This window comes from Equus przewalskii, chromosome 11, assembly GCF_037783145.1.
Source record: "Equus przewalskii isolate Varuska chromosome 11, EquPr2, whole genome shotgun sequence".
NCBI classification, from domain to species: Eukaryota; Metazoa; Chordata; class Mammalia; order Perissodactyla; family Equidae; genus Equus; species Equus przewalskii.
The window spans coordinates 7,015,128-7,034,274 of NC_091841.1; the positions used below are offsets into that span (position 1 = coordinate 7,015,128).

At 39.1% G+C, this 19,147-nt stretch overlaps 1 protein-coding gene across 10 annotated transcripts in view; it reads right to left on the bottom strand.

Moving 5' to 3' along the window:
- Nucleotides 1-17,279, bottom strand: part of LRRC4C (leucine rich repeat containing 4C) — a 1,166,764-nt gene extending 1,149,485 nt beyond the window's left edge. For 5 of the 10 annotated variants that reach the window (XM_070563802.1, XM_070563800.1, XM_070563797.1 and 2 more), the window contains exon 1: nt 16,414-17,186. The gene's annotated coding sequence lies outside the window, so the exon portion shown is untranslated. Of the gene's footprint in view, nt 1-16,413 lie in introns of all 10 variants that reach the window. The other 5 variants (XM_070563809.1, XM_070563801.1, XM_070563805.1 and 2 more) reach the window with 2 other exon arrangements.
- Between the last annotated feature and the right edge of the window lie 1,868 nt (nt 17,280-19,147).

The window sequence follows — 19,147 nt, forward strand, 5'->3', positions numbered from 1 at the left end:
AGCGATAAATGTAGCTGACATGTATCTTCCTCCTTCTTCATCTTTTCTGCCTTCAATGAAGACAAGATGATGAGAACTTCAGCAATTATCTGGCAACCAAGAGATAAAGGCCAACAGAACTCCTTGCCCTGACACTATGAAGTTGTGGAACCATGGCTTACAATTTCTGGACTTCTTATTAAGTGGGAAAAATGAATTCCAATTCATTTAGCTTCTGGAGTCAGATTACCGTTATCTGCAGCTGAGAGTTATATAAACTGGTCCAAACGTTTTCTGCCCTCAGAAGCAAAATCACTTAGGGAAGTGAAAACAACTCTCCTCATAATGGAACCATTATTAGTATCTCAGTATACTGCTACTCAGTCTTTCACATTTACATATGCATGCATATTTTCTTTATGCAGTTGTCATTTGACAAAGTCTTCCAGGTTGTAAATTTTAGTAGCTGCTTCATATCTATGCATAATTATTTTATCCATATCCTTCGGTTTGATATGTAGGTTGACAACATTTTTTTACTGTTTAAACAATTGCATATTTGTGCAGACTGCATTTTTCACTTTCCTTGGCATAGATTTCCAGAGGAGATCAAAGCAAATGAGCAATTCTATGACCTACAATGCATAAAGTCAAATTACTTTCTAAAAATGTTATACCAATATACATTGCTACGAACGATGTCTGAATGTATCAGTTTATTTGAATTTTTTCTACACTGAGTATTAACATCAAAAAACAATTGCTAATGTCATAGAGGTAAGAACATTTTTTAAAGTAGTGATTTTAATTCAAGACACTCTTGGACATTGTTCTTTCTCTTTGCTTGCTATGAAATCAGTCACACAAAATTCCTACACTGTATAATCTGGAGAAGTTTATCTTCAAAATGCTACCTAACAGTTATAATACCTTACATATGCAGAATCTCCTGCATTGCAGAAAACATTTTTGAGGCAGGTATGATCCCTATTCAACAAAAGAATGAAGCTTATTTCAGAAAGTGCAAGCGACTTGCCCTAGGTTATAGAGGTATGAAGTGAAAGAACTTACATTTCTGATTTCAAGTCCAGCGCTCTTTCTAATTGAGCATTCTACTTTTTTGTTTCAACATAGGTGCTAAACAAACCTCACAATATCAACGCTGACTTGGATGACTGATCCAAAAAAGAATTAACAAAAGTCTAGAAGAGTGGCCAGCCCGGTGGCGCAGTGCGTTAAGTTCACATGTTCCACTTCCGAGGCCCGGCGTCCCTGGATCTCGGGTGTGGACATGGCACCGCTTGGCAAGCCATGCTGTGGCAGGCGTCCCACATATAAAGTAGAGGAAGATGGGCACGGATGTTAGCTCAGGGCCAGCTTTCCTCAGCAAAAAGAGGAGGATTGGCCACAGATGTTAGCTCAGGTCTAATCTTCCTCAAAAAAAACCCAAAACTCCAGAAGAAACCAATTAGTAGAAAGAAACAAATTTAAGAGAGGGAATTTCTGTCTTATATTACCTTTTCCTTTGTTCTTTGAGTATCTAGTAAGGGCACTTGTGACCTCATTGTGAGACACACCATAGAAGAGCTAAGGAAAACCTCAGAACACAATCTGTTGTAAGCATGGCAAAAGCAAATTCCATAGAGGAGGGAGAATTTTGTAAACCCTAACGTTATAGGATATTTATAAAAATAGACAGGCCAGTAGCTCTAGAGCATGATGGCTTTGAAGAAAAAAAGTCGTAATATTGAATACTGCCTCCATACAGCTGCTCCTCAGTTATGCAGCAGAGTAGCTATTGAACCAGGACGGCTAGAAAGTTGAAGATGAGTCCTGGGATCTTCTAGGTTACAGGTATCAGTGAGTGTTTGCCAGTTGGTCTTCATTTACCAAACGGTTTATGGAGAAAGACATTGGCTACACAGGCTTGAGGACAAAATCACGTAAGGTGATGAGACTTCAGAGGAGAAAAAAATTAAGTCTAGTAATGGAAGAAAGAAAGTAAAATTGGGACACACTGTTGGTACGGGGCAAGGAATCTAACTTAACTTCTATGCCTTTTCCCTTTGATCTGGCAGTAAACCACTCTTCAGGACTAGCAGAAAGTCAGATTTAACATGCAACCGTCTGTTCACCGTAGCTCTTTTTTCACGTGTTCCAAGAAGATGCTGCACAAAGAAAACATTGTATATCTCCCAAGAAATAACTCATGAGGTGTTAATGAGAAAATCCCTTCTCCCCAGAGCTTACTCTCCTGACACCTTATTACTGAATAAATTGGACCATCAAAGCAAATCAAGACCCATGGAAGCACACAAGTGACATTCTGAGGCAAGCTGGATGCTCTTCATGCGACAGCAAGTGGTATTCAATATCTAGAGAACAATATTCTATTTTTGCAAAAAGGGCTCAATAGCTATAGTATCGAAGAATTCCATCAGTCAACCAAGAGAAGAGCTAAGGTTAAAAGTGAGTGACAGAAGGACAAAGGGAGAAAATGGAAAAGTGAAACCAAAGGAGATGAAGTGTGGGCACCAGGGCTGGCCTTATAGTCCTGGCTGGAGGTAGGGTGCATGGTGCTGCGAAAAGTTCCTGAGAGTGGAAGTCAAATGGCCCATGGTAGAATTTGGAGTTCTCCATCTATTGGTTGAATGATGTTGAATCCATCACTTAGTCTTTTAATCCTCAGTATTCCCATCTGTAAAATGGAAAAATAACACCTTTCTCAAAGGGTTACTGGGAGAATTAAATATGAACATATGTGAATAAAACTTATAGATTACTATTTTATAACATGGCACAAAGAGTGTAATGTTTTCCTTCTTTCAAACAAAGACCTGAGAAGGAAGAAGAAATCCACAACGTGTATGAGTGAGTAACAGCATGTATGTGTGTATGTGTGTGTGTGTGTGTGTGTGTGTGTATAAAACTTAATGCCCTAGATATTTGGAGGAAATTCACTTCCTTTCTATATTGAAGGTATTCATAATGAAGATGACATTACTCATACAGAATTCAGTGTCTGGCACACAGTAGGTTATGGATATTTATTTGTTGAATAAATAAACAATGACTCAAAAACATTAATAAAAGAACCTGAATGAATGTAAGCTGCCAATTAGCAAAGTCTAGAATCTTATATAAACATCTTTGCAGTTGAAGAGATCTGTATTCACCATACCAGGTTACTCTTTTTTAAGAAAACTGAGAAAGACAATAACTTGGGAAACTCACAAATTCATTCCCACTCCAACTTAAATCTTAGGAAATGGATAATGCTTGTGTAATATGCAAGCCTGTTCCACTTAACTATTGTTGTGTAATAAACCATCCCAACGTGTAAAGACTTCGAGATGTCTCGTGTCTAACCATTCTCTGTGTTGGATGGGTAGTTCTCTGCTCCTTTCGCCTTAATTCACTCACACAGCGACATTTAGCCAGAGAACAGGCTGTGCTGGAAGGGCCAAGGTGGCCTTACTCACATGTCTGGCAGCTGGTGCTGGCTTTTGATGACATGCTATGGGGAGAATGGGGTGAGCAGTGGGTCAGTTTTCCTGTATACAACCTCCAGTAAGCTAGATAGGCTTCCTTTCATGGTAGTCTCAAGGCAAATCTCCAAGGGAAGAAAATTGAAGCTACAGGCTTCCAAAGGCCTATCCTTGTAGGTTATGTCATGTCATTTCTCCCACAGTCTAGATTCAAGGAGTGAGGAAACAGACTCCACTTCTTCATAAGAGTCACATGGCTAAAGGATGTACGAGCCAGGATACATGGAATTTGTGGCCATATTTTTCCCTTTACCACAGACAAACACGGACAAGGTGACCCTTTTCCTTACCAAAGGGCTACAAGTACATTTTTTCTAGACTGCTTGCCCTAAAAGACTGTCTATTTTAAATTTAACAAATCAAGAGAGTCCTTAGGTACAGGGTAAAGTGCAAAGGGATTCTGAAGCCTCAAAACTAAAGGAAAAAGTGAAATCACGTTGAACATCTGATCCAAGCCCAGGAATGAGAAGTTTAGAAATGGAGAAAAAAGACAGCAGTTAATTAGAGTAGGCCGTCATTTTAATTATACAGGTCTGGGCTTGGAAGCCATAATTTTAGCATAAAGCATGAGATGAAAGTGACCGTATGTTTGGCAGACTTTAAGTTCCTTTGATCGGGACCTGTATTTCCTCAAATCCCAGCTCTAAAAATTATTAGCTGTATTATCATTTGCAAGTTACTTAAGCTCTCTGAATCTCAGTTTCCTCATCTGTACATTAAACATAATAGTAGCATTACCCAGTATATGTTTATACCAAGAATTAAACAACATCTATGTGCATCTCTGTCACTGGCATCAAATAAATATTCAATAAATGGTAGAAACAAATGAAATATGTAACTAAGCAATTGTCTTGTTTCTAATTATAAATTCTACTAAGCCTTGTTTTGAAAGTATTAAAATCCCATGAAAAATAACTTGTATTTAATGATTTAAAATGCATATTATTCTTTGAGCTCTAAGAAGGTGAGATTTTAGAAACCCAAGGAGGTTGGTAGATAACTCGCCTTTTATTCTTGTCCCCAAAATAAGTTTGTTGAGCGAATTTGGGAAACAAGGGCTCTGCCCCCGGAGAATATGTGAAGAATGACTTGTACAAAAAACTTAGTAACTAAAAAGTACTGTAACTGACAAGATTCCAAGGTAATAATACTTACTGATGTGTTCAGGATGGTAAGACAACCCTCAAAGCATATAATAAAATTTAAACTAAATGTAGCACTACAATCCACTATATAATAATGTTCCAACTGTAATACCAAATTTGGATTCAGGTAGAAACATAAAATAGTTTTTTTTGGAAGCTCAAAACAGTGAACTTCCATTCATTATTCTCTCCTGTAAGAGAAAGAGAGAGAAACTGAGTGATCCATAATATACACATAGATCCAGCCATATTGTACACATCTTGTATATTTCATGATAATGTCAGCAACTTCACCTCTTGCAGAGTAAAGGAGTTTGTGTGTGTGTGTGTGTGTGTGTGTGTGTGTGAGTGTGGATATGTGAACACGTGTGCATGTGTGTGTTGTGTGTTGCTAACATCTTTTAGGCTTACTTGAAGTTTTATCTTCTCTTTATATCAGCTTTGCCTCTTAGTCATTTTCTCTATGTTACTCCTTCACTAATTGGGCAAATGTGATAATTTGTAATGGGTCTCCAACTCATTAGTGTAATTTAGTCAGGTTCTACTGTATTTCACCAGACACACCAAGCAGGCTGCTACACGCATCTGTTTTTGGAGCTCTATTTCATAAGCATCCACAATATTTCTGCTTTAAAATTGAGAAATGATTGCCCCTTAATCAGCTATTTGTTACACTAAGCTACATAAATATATGCGGTGTCATCCATAAATAATTTTAGGATAGAACATAACAACAATTAACATTTGCATAGAGCTTTAAAGTTGACAAAGCTTTTTCGTACACACCCAAATAAAAAATCTCATATTTTCCCCTGTGAAGGAAGATACTACATATTTTTTAAATGACTTAGAAGGTAGCATACTATCATATAGCCAAACATAGGTATTTGATTCTTACAGACCTCTGCTATGTGATCTTGGCCATTTATTTAACCTCTCTGAGCTTCAACGTTCCCATCTTTAAAATTTGTATATTTACTTCACAGTTTTTTCGGAGGGGTGGATCAAATTTTTGATAATGAATATCAAGTCCTAGACACATTGTAAATGCTGAACAGATGCTAGTCGTAATCATGATCCCAATTTGGCAGATAAGAATATTGCCCCTTTGTAAAGATGCTTACATCAAATGACAGAGAAATGAGATAATTCACAAATATATAACTAGAGTTTGCAGGTCGAGAAGACTTGGAGTCATTATGTAAAGGCATCATCTGCTCCTCACTCCTTACAAGAAGGCTGGAGAGTTGAGAACTGCAACTCGATATTGCAAGGTGGGGGGGCTAGCAGAGGCAATGCCTCTAATCTGAAGCCCTAGGTGGCTTGAAATCAGGTAAGTGTGCAGAACTGAGACGAGAACAAAGGGTGCAAATCTGAAAGCAATCAAAGATGTCACCAAAAAAGAAGGCGGGCCTGAGGTAGATGTTGGAAAACTTGGAGGTGGAGTATAAAACAAAAGGTATCGAAACCGGAGAAAAGGAAGCAGGAAATCAGGAAGTTCTAGCAAGCCAGGAAGGGAGATGATAGTCTGAGTAAATGTCAGAGACAGGACCTCTTGCCTGACGCTGATTTTTTTGCATCCTCTATGGCCTCCGCTGGGTATGAAGGCTAGAGGACAGATGGCAGGAGCAGGGAAAGATGTCCTCCTCCCCACACCTGGAAATCACTACCCACGATGGGAGGTGTTATGAAAGTGTAAAATAGATATTGAAGGGGGCAGCTTTTTCTGTAACCATATTCAAGCCCAGACAGGGAGAGGAAGTTAGTCTTTTTGCCGTTTCTGAATCAAGTAGCTCTGCTCTCATCAGGGGAGAGAGTCCAGGTGTTATTTAAACAGAAGCCTGGCAGGTGACTCTGTACTGGCCCCACAGAGATTGATAGTAATGACCCAAGAATCAATCTGATTGAGTGGCTTCCTGTGGATAGGCAAAACTTCTGTTAGTTCTACAAGTAGAGGATGTGGTCAGAATTAGAGCGGACTGTCTTCAGTCTCCCTTTTGCTTCTCCTGGAATCTTACCTTGGATCCAGTCCGTAGGCCAAGAAAAATGACATCTTATGCAACTGCCTGGCAAATTTCTAGATGTGTTGTTGCATAACTATCATCTCTCTGGCTTGAGAGAGAGAAACTACCATCTACTTACAGCAGAAAAAGTGTGTCTCATATCTCTAAAAATTCCAAATTAAAGAATTGGGCTTAAGACTGGAAGGTCAGAGAGCAGCCTTTCTATGGACTCTTCATGCTCATGTTAAGTGCTGTTCCATTCTGAGCTGGCAGTTCATAGACACGTTTCCCTCTAGAACATACCGTTAGAGAGGTTTGGACCATCTGTCTGTCCGACAGACCATCTGTATAAAGCGCTAGCTTCACTTCCAGAAAATAGAAAAGAGACATTCAGATTTCAGATCGTCACAAGGAAAAGAAAGAGAGGACACTAGATAGATGAGTCTTTGCGTGTATCCGTGTCCAAGCTCTCTTTTCAGTGATCATTGGTAGAAGAGGAAAGGAGTCCAGGAAAATTGTTCAAGGTGAAAAATGTTACAGCAAAACAGAAAACAATCTCCACCTAAAAGAGCATAGAAAAATTTAAAAAGCAACAGAGAAAAATAGAGAACACTGTGTCTGACTTAAGTGTTTGGCAGAATAAAGTCCAGAAAGCGAGGATTCCAGACACCTGGGCTCTGCAGCCAGCTGCATTTAGACAGACATCGTGTACTGCATGTGACGACTCACGACCTTGGGGAAATCACAAGTCATCTGAGGCTCAATTTCCTCATCTGTATTCTGAGAATAATGATACACCCTTTTCACAACTGTGAGGTTCCTGGCATACCACTTGGAATATCATAGTGTTAAATACATGACAGCTCTCGTGTTAATTTTGTGAATTTTTTCAAGGCCTTCTATAGGGCCTGCCCCATATCTTTATTCTTACTCACCAACTACTTGTTGATGCATTTCCTTACTCTGTCTACACCGATATATGCAAAATTCTAATCTCTTCCATTTCTTCAGAAAAATTTCTGCTGCTTCCCATTATATTAAGGCCAAACTCAAGTCTCACTTTCTTCCTTAAATTTCCTCAAGCACAAACTCCCCAGTGATAACTCCATTCTCTGACTTGTATGTATTGACTCCATCATTTTTTGGTTCTGAACCCTTATGCTGCCTTGTCTAGCAAATTAATTTCTCCTTTGCCAGCGTAACATCAGCGATAATATATTAACATAATTCAGGGGAAAAATATCACATGTTTACAACACTGTGTTCCACACTATAACTCTGATATAATAGTGAACCAAGTAGGTGTTCAATAAACACATGTTGAATAAATGACACCATTGAAATGACCACAGAAGCAAAAAGAAAATATTATCATCCACAAGAGCATTCATTGAAAACTCTGATTTACTTATGTAAAAGCCATCTTGACCTAGACCCATGGCATAGTTCTAAGATTCAGGAGTAGAAATATATATATAGTTCCAGTATATATATGTGGTTATAGTCAAATGAGTCTTGGGAGAAAAACATGTGCCAGATAGGGAGAATTCTACTTAGTGAAAGCTTAGAAAAAAATGTGCCAGTGCCTACGGTGATGGGAGAGATAAAAATCAAGGTTGAAGTGGCAAAGACACATCCAGTAGAGTCTTGGCTGATGGGCAAGACAGGTGAAGGAAGAGGAAAGAGAAAAAGGAGAAAGCATCGACCAGATGAACACAAGAACTCAGCCATTCGTGAGCAGGACAGACTCCAGTTCATGAAACTATTTGCAGTCAGGAGACACTCAGAAAAATTTAAAACTACTTGCATATTGTTCTTACTTTGGGCATTGGAATCAGAACAGGTTGATGGATAAAATGTTTAACGTTTAATAGTAGTAGTCTAGGTTCCTTGGTAGATGAAAGATCCTGAGCAAAAGTCACATATAAACATGGCTTTTCTTTTGAAGAAGGGAGAGTAGAGCTTTATATCCTTCTATGTTTCTGTATCCAGTATGTTTATTATCACTATACATAGTGAATATCTCCAACAGGAAAAAAATTAGCAAACCTATCCACTGTTTGTGTTACTAATCATTTGCATGTTTTCACGTTTTCAGGAAAGACTTTGCCTTTATTAAAATGATTGTTCAAAATGCTTGCACTTCACACATTTTTTTACTCTGTTATCCAAACATTTGTCTCAATTGATATAAAAACTTTTCTTATTGAAACAATTCTTCCATATTGAGTATCTACGAGGTTCTGGGTATATACGGTCACAGGTTTTAATTCAAATCTTACTTTTCAAAAGAAGTGCACCCTGAATCATTGTGTGTTTACTTGGTCCTTGAGCAAGCTTCTGTGACTTGTTACCTACTACACGAATATAAAAACCAAAAAGACCTGCACAACGGATTTAAATCTCGCATCCTGGAATGGTTTACCATCAAACACTTAAACTGCTGATTTGTTTGCTCATATATATTTAAAAAGGAACAGCTAGAACACCAAAAATTGATAAAAACATCACTGAAATATCTACGTTGAATACAAAAGCTAGAGAAATTTTTCAACCTAGAGTTGGAATTTCCTTTTTTCTTTGTCAGTACAAAGTCAAAGGAAGACTGTTACTTCTTCATCAAGAAAGCTTTCAAAATGTGACCCTTTCTCCTGTTTATAGCCAAGCGTGAGCTATACTCCCACACTCAACAGCATTTTAGATCTGACTTTACAAAGAATTGCTCAGCTCATGAAATCTTGACTTGGTTCTCTTTGTTTCTCTAGTTTCCTTGAATGCTCTGCACCAAATCACTCTTTTTCCATCAACATGTTCCCCGCTGACATCAATATTGCTGAAAGATAATTTTCCTCCTCTCTTTCCTATTTTTATGGCCAGACACACACAGATATTCACTTTTCTGTTTATTCATGTGAGGTGACAATTTGTATAACCCCTGGCACTGTGGAGTACACTAAGGGTTATATGCAAACTGAGATTGCTAAATTATCATAATCAATACTATTACTAATTATTATAAGTAAATAAAAATAATAATTATTATAATGAGATACCTTGAATTGAACACCAACTAAATTCCAATCTCTGTTCTAGGACCTTTATAAGTATGATTTTTCTTAATCTTTTTACAACAACGGTGCAAGGTAAGATAAAGAAAAATGGGTACAAAGATAGTCTATGCAAAGTTACATAACTAATGAGTAGACGATCGATCATATCAGGAGATACTATCCATAAAGCACATTCTACAAATACTGCCAACGCTACTTACTAATTAATGGTTCAGAAGAGATCTCCATTTCTTTACTTTGTTCCAAGTCCTGTAACTGTAATACTTTTATACCATTGCCAACACTCCATGTGATATCATTCCAGTAAGATTTAGGTAATTGTCAAAGTTAAGTAGACCTCTACATCAGGCTACGATGCTGCCAAATACCACAAAAATGTGGTATTGAGGATATACTGTATCAGGGACCCATTGGTTCAGGGAGGTGACTCTTCAGAGTCCCTTAGAGACGCTGAGACCACACCTTTCCACTGATAGAGTGAGTTCTGTTATGGGAACAAGATTATTTGATTTAAATTGAGAGAAGATTTGCTCTGAACTGTCTATACTCAAGGATTTGTGTGAAGGAGCATGTGCTTTGCAACCTAAAAATTAAAAAAAAAAAGCACGTGGAGTAGAAAATATACATGAACTTTGAAGTAACTCCAAATTTGGGGCAAAGGAATGAATCACTTTTTGCCTCATCTGTAATATGGAAATAATATTGTCTTATCTATTTTTGAGAAGTATAAGTAAATAATCTAACTTACCTACTGCAGTGCCTGGCACATGTAACACATTTGTTGACAACATGGAAGAATAAACTATCGTTTATGACATTGCGTCGATGTGTGCTGGCAATATAATCGGCAGTATATTACAGAGAGAATTTCCTTAGTTCAGTGTAGTGTTCTAACCACACATCCTGATGCTTGAGGCTGTGGTAGAAGCCAGTGAACTTGTTATTTTGACCAGTTGACATCTGTCTCCTCTTTTCTACTCTACTAGATTTAGATTTTAAGGAACGGGTCCTTAAAATGCAGCGAGCATGGATCTTGTCTGCCTTCTCAGCAGGGCATAAAATAGACGTCATCCATTCATTATAAGGATAGAAAGAACCCACAACCTGAAGGACAAAACGCTGCTCCCTTCATGCACAGGAAAAGGCTGACTTTGCAGAACAGAAATACCTGGGTCAAGTGGTACCAGCCATGCAGAGTTAACAAAGCCAAACTGGACTCATCACTGACAGCTCAGCTCAGCATGAATAGGAACAAGGATTATTACATCTTTTGCAATATGCTCTTTAACTAAATAAAGGTCATACACAATGACACAGACCCACGTAGGTCAGACTCTTGCAGGGGAATCTTAATTCTGTTTAACTCTTAAGTCCAGATTCCAGGGGGCGGCCTTGAAGACTGCAGCATGCCCTGTCCAAAAGCAGGAATTGCAGCAAAGAGACATGAGCATGTCTACCTTCCCCACAGCAATGGTCACGGTGCTTGTACCTGGTAGGGGTTTAATAAATATGTATCCTTTCATTAACTGCGAACAAAACAAGATGTTAGATAAAGAGCAATGTTAACATCACTTGCTGACATCTGAATTATGTTTCTGCAACCACGTATGGATGGGTGCACGTGATTCTCACTACTTATATTCAGGATCATTCTGGAAGTTGTGAGCATACATGAGGTGACATCTAGAAAGGGCACTTTAGTTGCTCCCAGAGAAGATCTGATGAAACCATAGTACATGAAATGAGCTAATTTCCAGAAATATAGCCTTCTCTCTCCAGTACAGCTTTCCCTCTCCAGTCTTACTTAGCTCTCAGATTATATTTGGGGCTTTTGTCCACCTGCACAAGTTATATAAATACACTGAATTAGGGTGGTCTTCCTAATTCTTAAGCCAGATGAAGAGAAAGAGAATATATGTGAATTACCTGTAGAATTTCAATTTTATGTCAAGGGTTTTACCAAGTGCTGTTTATACAATCATTTATTCACTCACCACAGAAGCCCTTTGAATGACCAATTGTCCCTATTTCACAAATTAGATAATCGAGGCTCCAAGAAATTAGGTATCTGATCCCAAATGTGTCTAAGTCCAAAGCCAGCGCTCATCACTAACACATTCTCTTGCCATCGTGCTCTCCAATCCAGCCTTTTAATCCTTGTCTATCTGTCCCCCAAACATACCTCAGTGTGACAATCATCATGACCTATGTTATTACTATAAATAAATATCCTAGTGATACAATTTCCAAGTTTAACTCAAATTCCAGTCAACAGCCTCATGGCAGTTTGGAGTTTTCTGGAGCCTGCAAACTCTGTAATGATGTCTGTATTCCCATGGAAAAGCCTAGTGTGTCCAACTCTTTCTTGTCTTTTCCGGATACCCAATGCCAATGGATTCAGGTCATCAAATATTATCTATTTTTTTGTGAATTCAAAATTGTGCTCCATTACTTGACATGCATACATGCTCATATGCACATGTATGTACACACACCCACACACACAAACCCACATGTAAGTAAGAATATACCACAGAAATTACTAAGAAGAGGTATAGTCAACATTTGGGAAAACAACCAAATTACAACAATGCAAACATTGATCATCCATCCTGAAGAAAAGACCAGTTCTGCTTAATCAATTGAATTTAAAATCATACTGGAGAAATCATTTTGTAGATTCTTGAACCTTATACGAGGTCCCCATTACCATAGTACCTTACATTTCTCCAGGAATGTATAATCACAGATTATTTTATTCTGCAATATTTCATCATAATCCTCACGACAGCACTCTCAGTTAAGAATGCTTATTTCCAAACTATATAGGAGGAAATGAGAGTTTTGAGACTTTGAGTAACTTTTGACCATTAAGCAGCACTGTCAATGCTTGACTGACATCTTCTGATACTCAATCCAGGGTTTTCCTTCTCCTGATTCTAAACCCGGGCTACTCCCTCTCCCCATCTTACCTGTGACTACTGAGTGGTCCCAATGGCAGTACAGATAATTGAGTGAATTAATTTAGTCCACTGCAAAGCCCCTGTCCTATTTGCACTTCAATTAATTCATCCTTTCTTTTGTAATTTATTGGGGGACCCTGAGATGTTGTTTTTAAGTGATGAAGAACAATAGTAAGAAGACACAAATGCATCAGTCATCAGAGAATATAGCTCCTTCATCCCGAGAGTCTGCATTTTCTGCTGTAGGCTGATGCTCTAGCCTAGTAGCATTAGCCCCAATGTCAGCATCAGTTCTTAGTGCTAACACACAGCTCCAGGCTGTTGTAATGACTCAGCAATCAAAACCTCAAGTTCAGTCCTCCTGGTCCTCACCCACCTCCAGGGCCAGAGCTCCAAGAGCAACTTACTGGGCGATCTTTCTGGCTTCCTTTAAAGGTTCTCAGCAGCTGACTTTCCAGCTGTTAGCTCTGTTTGTTACAGAAGGAAAGAGCCATTCATGTGTTAAGTGCCCTGGGTCTTAAAAACATAGAAACACTCTGGAGAGTGTTGGGCCTGGTTGGCTCAGTGGAGCAAAGACCCACGGAAAGGCTGGCCAACTGACTGGAACAAAATAGAGATGGATTTGGAGTTTCCTTTATTCTCCCCAAATAAACTCAAGGCAATCTTTTGCCAATTCATTCTCTTAAAAATGTAACTCCGGGGGCTGGCCCCGTGGCCGAGTGGTTAAGTTCGCGTGCTCCCCTGCAGGCGGCCCAGTGTTTCGTTAGTTCGAATCCTGGGCGCGGACATGGCACTGCTCATCAGACCACGCTGAGGCAGCGTCCCACATGCCACAACTAGAAGGACCCACAACGAAGAATATACAACTATGTACTGGGGGGCTTTGGGGAGAAAAAGGAAAAAATAAAATCTTTAAAAAAAAAAAAAAATGTAACTCTGCATATATTTCTTATGGGCGACTTCAGACTTTTCTTTGTCCACTCTGACCCATTCACTACCCCTACTGAAATGAAAAACTCCCTCCCTCTCTTCCCCTTTCTTTTCTGAACTCACTAAGCAAGAAAACCAACCCTGTCAAAGTCCAAAACATTCTTCTCACAAAACAAAGCTAGAAAAAGACAAAAGAAAGCCATGGATCTGGAGCCAGTTCTGATTGAAAGCTGTTCACCCTTGCTCTGACCTGAGCTGATGATAAAGACACAAAGTTACAGTTGCACAAAAACTAGGAGGAACCTGGAGATATCAGCGAGAAGCTATGCACATTGCATGAGCTGTAATCAGAAAATCCTGAGTTGGCTTGTACCCCACTTCTATTATTAGCCTAAAATAAGTGATAATGAAAGTGTTGCTATTGCTAGAAGATTCACTCATTACAATGATTAAATCCTAAATACACAAAAGGCAAGATGTTATCTTTATTATTTTTTTAAGATGGTGTTGAGAATAATCTATGCAATTAATTTTTACCAACACTACAAGTCTAAATATACCCACACTGGATGAGAATGGGAATGGGAGAAGGAACAGTCAAAATTAAATAGCCTTGATAAAAAGAGGCAGTAATTTGCCAACTTCCAGAACGGCATTTTCAAAGGGCTTCTCTTTATTCAGAACAGTCCTAACACAAAATAGATGACGTAAAATACTGGCCTCTGTATCTGGTACTGGTTATCCAAAGCTGCAGGTTAATGAAGAGCTGACCAACCTAAGCAATGGTGATGGTCCAGCCAGAGTCTGGGAACCTTCCACCCCTGACGTAACCCATTGGCACTGGAGCATCAGGGCTCTGCTCGCTCCTTAGAACAGTAAACTTTGTGTTTCTTGTCCATCTATTACATTGGCCTTCAGGTTTCATGAGTCCCAGGTTGTTTTCTCCAAACACACAAAATGAAATTTTATTTGGGGTTTTTCCTATGTTTGAGTCATTCAAAACTGAAAAAAAAAAAATCCCTTTCTGGGTAAGGCAAAAAAATCCCCTTCTCGGCATAACAGATGAGCAGAAACAGTTGACAAGAAAGACATATCATAAATTATACTGACAGGAGAGAGTTTTCCCATAGTATTTTTACCAAGAGCACTGTGTGGAGTAAGTATCAGTTACAAAAGGGAAGGGGGGCATCCTTTACCGGTTTCTCTAATACCACTATGCAAAGACATTAGACAGATGGCAGGGATGGACCATAGAAATATCAGAGTATAATCTCATCTTTAAGCGTTTTTTTCCTTTTTAGTTCAGAATTTTCAAGAAACCCTTTTAGAAAAAAGAAATAGCATTAATGATTTGAGTACGATCTTTGACATCTCTTACCTTGGATGTTTTCATAAATCTTTGACCCAGTCAGTTAGCTCTGAATAAATCTCATGTGACCATTTGCACCATCTCTCTATCTATATAAACATCAATACTTGGAGAGAAACACCTAGGTACACTAGGTATGTTCTCCTTTGCCTAGTTAACATACCTGTGATCTATTCCATGAATACATTCACAGTAACCATTTGAGTTGGCTAACATTCCATGAAATATCACCATTTTTTTAGGATAAACCATCCATATGCCCTGACAGAGGAAGACTGAAGCTCTATTGCTTGCACTTGGGGTCTCAGGATTTTAGAAATATATTTACAAGTGATTTGCACTTCTTGGGAGAAGCTAAGTGATGCCAAGGCAGAGATAAAAATACTCAGAGATAGGAACACAGATGCTATCACAATGAAATGGTATTTTGCTTTAATTAAATAACCTCGCGTTGAAAACAAGTAAAATGTTATCTACATTTTACTTTGAAGGAAAGGGAAAGGAAGAAAAAAAAAAGAAAGCACAGCTAACCACCAGGAAACACTTAAGGGACTGAGTTAGGCAAGATGTTCAACTAAAGTCACCTGAATTCCTGACGCTGCTTGCCTGCTTTTACGGCCAAGAGTAGACAATTAAGAGCAATTTGCAACTGCACTCCCTTCTCTAGGGGTCCCATGGGGCAAGGATATGCTTCAAAATGAGAGACTCTAGGCTTAATCAGGGGGCACCGCATTCAGAAAGGTTAATGAGATGCAATAGCAAGAGAATCAGTGTAAAAAAAGACGTGCAAAATACTAAACAATTTCCACTTTGTTCCCATTTGCTCCAATTAAGAGCTGATGAAACAGCTTTTCTGTATTCCACACATTCGCTACTCTCCAGAACAGATTTAACTATTCAAGAAAAAAATAAGCCCTATGGAAAAAAAAAAGTCTACTATTAAGTTATCATAAAAGTCTGGATTTCCCCCCAACCCCACCCTCAGTCTCCCAGCAGACACACTTTTCCCTCTAACTCAGAGCCTCGGCCAGAAGCTTTTCTGATTTTTCTCCCGGGGCACGGGGAGGGGGGTGGGGGGGGTGAGGTCAAATTCGGAGAGTATTTCAAAGAGAGAGAAAGCTGGAAGTAATTTTTCCAGATTTCATATATGTAGAATTCACTGTGAAAATGTTAGCTAAATAAGAGGTATAAAAATGGGAGGAAGGATGGGGGATGGTTATACAAATGGAAATAATCTCCTTGGCATGAAAATAGCCCCAAAATGCCACACACTGAGTTCTTCTGAGCATCACAATCTCTAAAAATGCGCTTATAAACTGCATATGGATTTCCAAAAACAAGCAAGAACGCACAAACATCAAAAGAAAACAACGACTAAGATTTAAGGAGTCCCGTGACTTACCCTTATGGATCCTCAAAGTTCACCAAAGAAAATTTAAAATCCTCTAGCTTGTCTTGAGCTACTCTATTTCTTCTTCTTCTTCTTTTTTAAAGTCACACGGGAGAAAAATAATCAGTTTTCAAAGGTTCCATTTATCTGATCTTCCAGCACCAGCCAAAACGTGTCCAAGAGACTCCGCCAAAAAGTAAGCCAAAAACTCATCAAAGGCAGAAAGAGGAGGAGGAGTGAGGAGAGAAAGGGGTGGTGAAAGCTGGGGGGCTTCAGACTGTGAGCCCAAGGACCCAGAGAATATTTCACGCTGTTGAGAGATCTCCTACGGTACGATATACCTGCTTTGGCTGTCACACAAACACACACACTCACGGACACTCACACATTCTCTTTCACGCAAAAGCAGGCACCCACACTCACACACGCACACAAACACACACACACTCACACAAACCAGTGTAATGAAAACTGTCAGTAGTAACCTCCAATAGCGGCTGTGTGCTGCAGATGGTACGGCTCCCTGTTACCTTCCCAGATCGGTGTAGAATCAAAAGAACATCCAAAATCAGGGGGGGCCCCCAGGACGAGGCAGATTCCGGATCCCTCTACCCCAGGCAGATTCATCAAGCCAGGAGCGGGTCAATCAGCAGAGGTGTCTGCTTGCAGGGTGCCCCGGATTATGGCAAGGTTATTAATCTTGATGTGCTGCATCCCCCACCCCCAACACTCGGCAGCCTGCATTGAGATGATTGCCAGAGCTGTGTCTGTCCCTGTTCTACTGCATTTTGCTCAGCCCTCTGATGCTGCAAGTGAGACACGGTGGAGGCAAGAATACTAATAAGGTGGTTAGCTACAGTTTCTTCAAGGCAGTCGGCAGGCAGTACAGTAAACGTGCACTTCCCAGTGCTCTGTGTATGTGCCTGCGTGTCTGCAGGGAGGCCAGTGAATCCATCTCCAGCCAGAAGGCGAGATGGTTTGCATGCTGCCTCGGAGGACTATATCATCGGAATCATCACTGTCCTGCGACGACATCGTCTATGACAGTATTTTGTTTGAGATAAAAAAGGGGGGTTAATGGTTTAGAAGCCTGGAGCTGGCATTTGAATGAGAGAGAGAGGGAAAAAAATGTCCAGGGAGACAAATTAGCTTTATAAATAGGCTCCAAGGAGACCAAGGCAAAATTTTAACATGCTGCTGCCCTAGCTGTTAAATGGAAATACAAAGCAATTTCAAAAACCAGCTCCAGCCTATAAATCTTGGAGCTGGCAACAAGTATCTGAATTTGACTGATGGGACGGAGGATGAATGGATTCCTGGTAATATAAAAAGTTTGCTCATGCATTCTGCTTCAGAACCATGCACTTGATGTGTGCAAGGATCTGGGTACCGTTCATTCATTTTTAATATGGATTTAGACTCCATCCCTTCACAGTTTACTCTAACACAGTTTTTGTCACGTAACTATCAAATTGTAGAGAATGTCTGAGTGACATTTTGGCCCTAGGAGGATTGGTTGACACTTGTCAATAGCATTACCAAACATAACACTCCTATATGAAATGACTGGAGTTTTCAGGGAAAAAATAAGTATTATATCTCTTTTAGCACTAAGCAATGAAAGGAAATGTATGCATACTATACCAAGTGAATAATTCCTCAGCTTCTAGAGGGTTAAATTTTGTTCTTGTATGATTGGGTCTCATATTACAATACCCCTTCCTTAATCAAGGGTACTCAGTGAGTTCCTTAAGGTGAATTCAATTGGTATTATCTGTGTACACATGGGACAGTTGGCAAAGGCAGGTAAGGGTAAATTATGCAGCATTGTAATGCCAGCTACTGCCAGCAGATGTCACAAAAGAGGATACATGTAAAAGAGTCCTACCAACAACTGTAAATGTTTTGTCTAAATTAGTAAACACAGATTTTAGTAAAATTCATAACATTAATCTGAAACATGGAATTTTGTGTGTGTGTGTGTGTGAGAAAGATTGGCCCTGAGCTAACATCTATTGCCAATCTTCCTCTTTTTGCTTGAGGAAGATTGTCGCTGAGCTAACAGCTGGGCCAATCTTTCTCTGTTTTATGTGGGATGCCACCACAGCATGGCTTGATAAGCAGTGCTAGATCCACGCACAGGATGCGGGCCTGTGAACCCCGGGCTGCTGAAGCAGAACACAGGAACCAAGCACTACACCACCAGCCGGTCCCTGAAACATGGAATTTTTATCAAATTTAAAGGTGCAAATAAGAACTTGGAGAACAACTTGCCTTTTATTTTTTTCCAAACATGCCTCTCAAATCACTATCTTATATAACTCCAGTAATTATCTGTTATTAATATTGAAAGAAAAAAATGCTACATCACTAACATTAGTTCTGCATCTAACATTTCTAGGAGGTATAATTTTTTATTCTCTAGAATATAACATTCAACATCTTCTTGTGTGTAATAGAGAAACTACGAGATAACACTACAATACAGGTAAGTGGGAAGAAGTAAATTAGTTGATTAGAATTAATACAGAAAATGTTTAAGGTTTCCATTGTAAAGCAATAATTCTTGATCATATCTTGATCATACCTATAAAAATAAGTTTAAAAGAATTATTCATGTTAGGGAATTGAACATTATTAATAAACAGTGTCACAGGCAAAATATATACAGAATTTTGATTGATCTTCATTATGTCTACTTATGTTAATAAGTGAAAGGCTTTAGAAACCTGGCATATCATCTTTA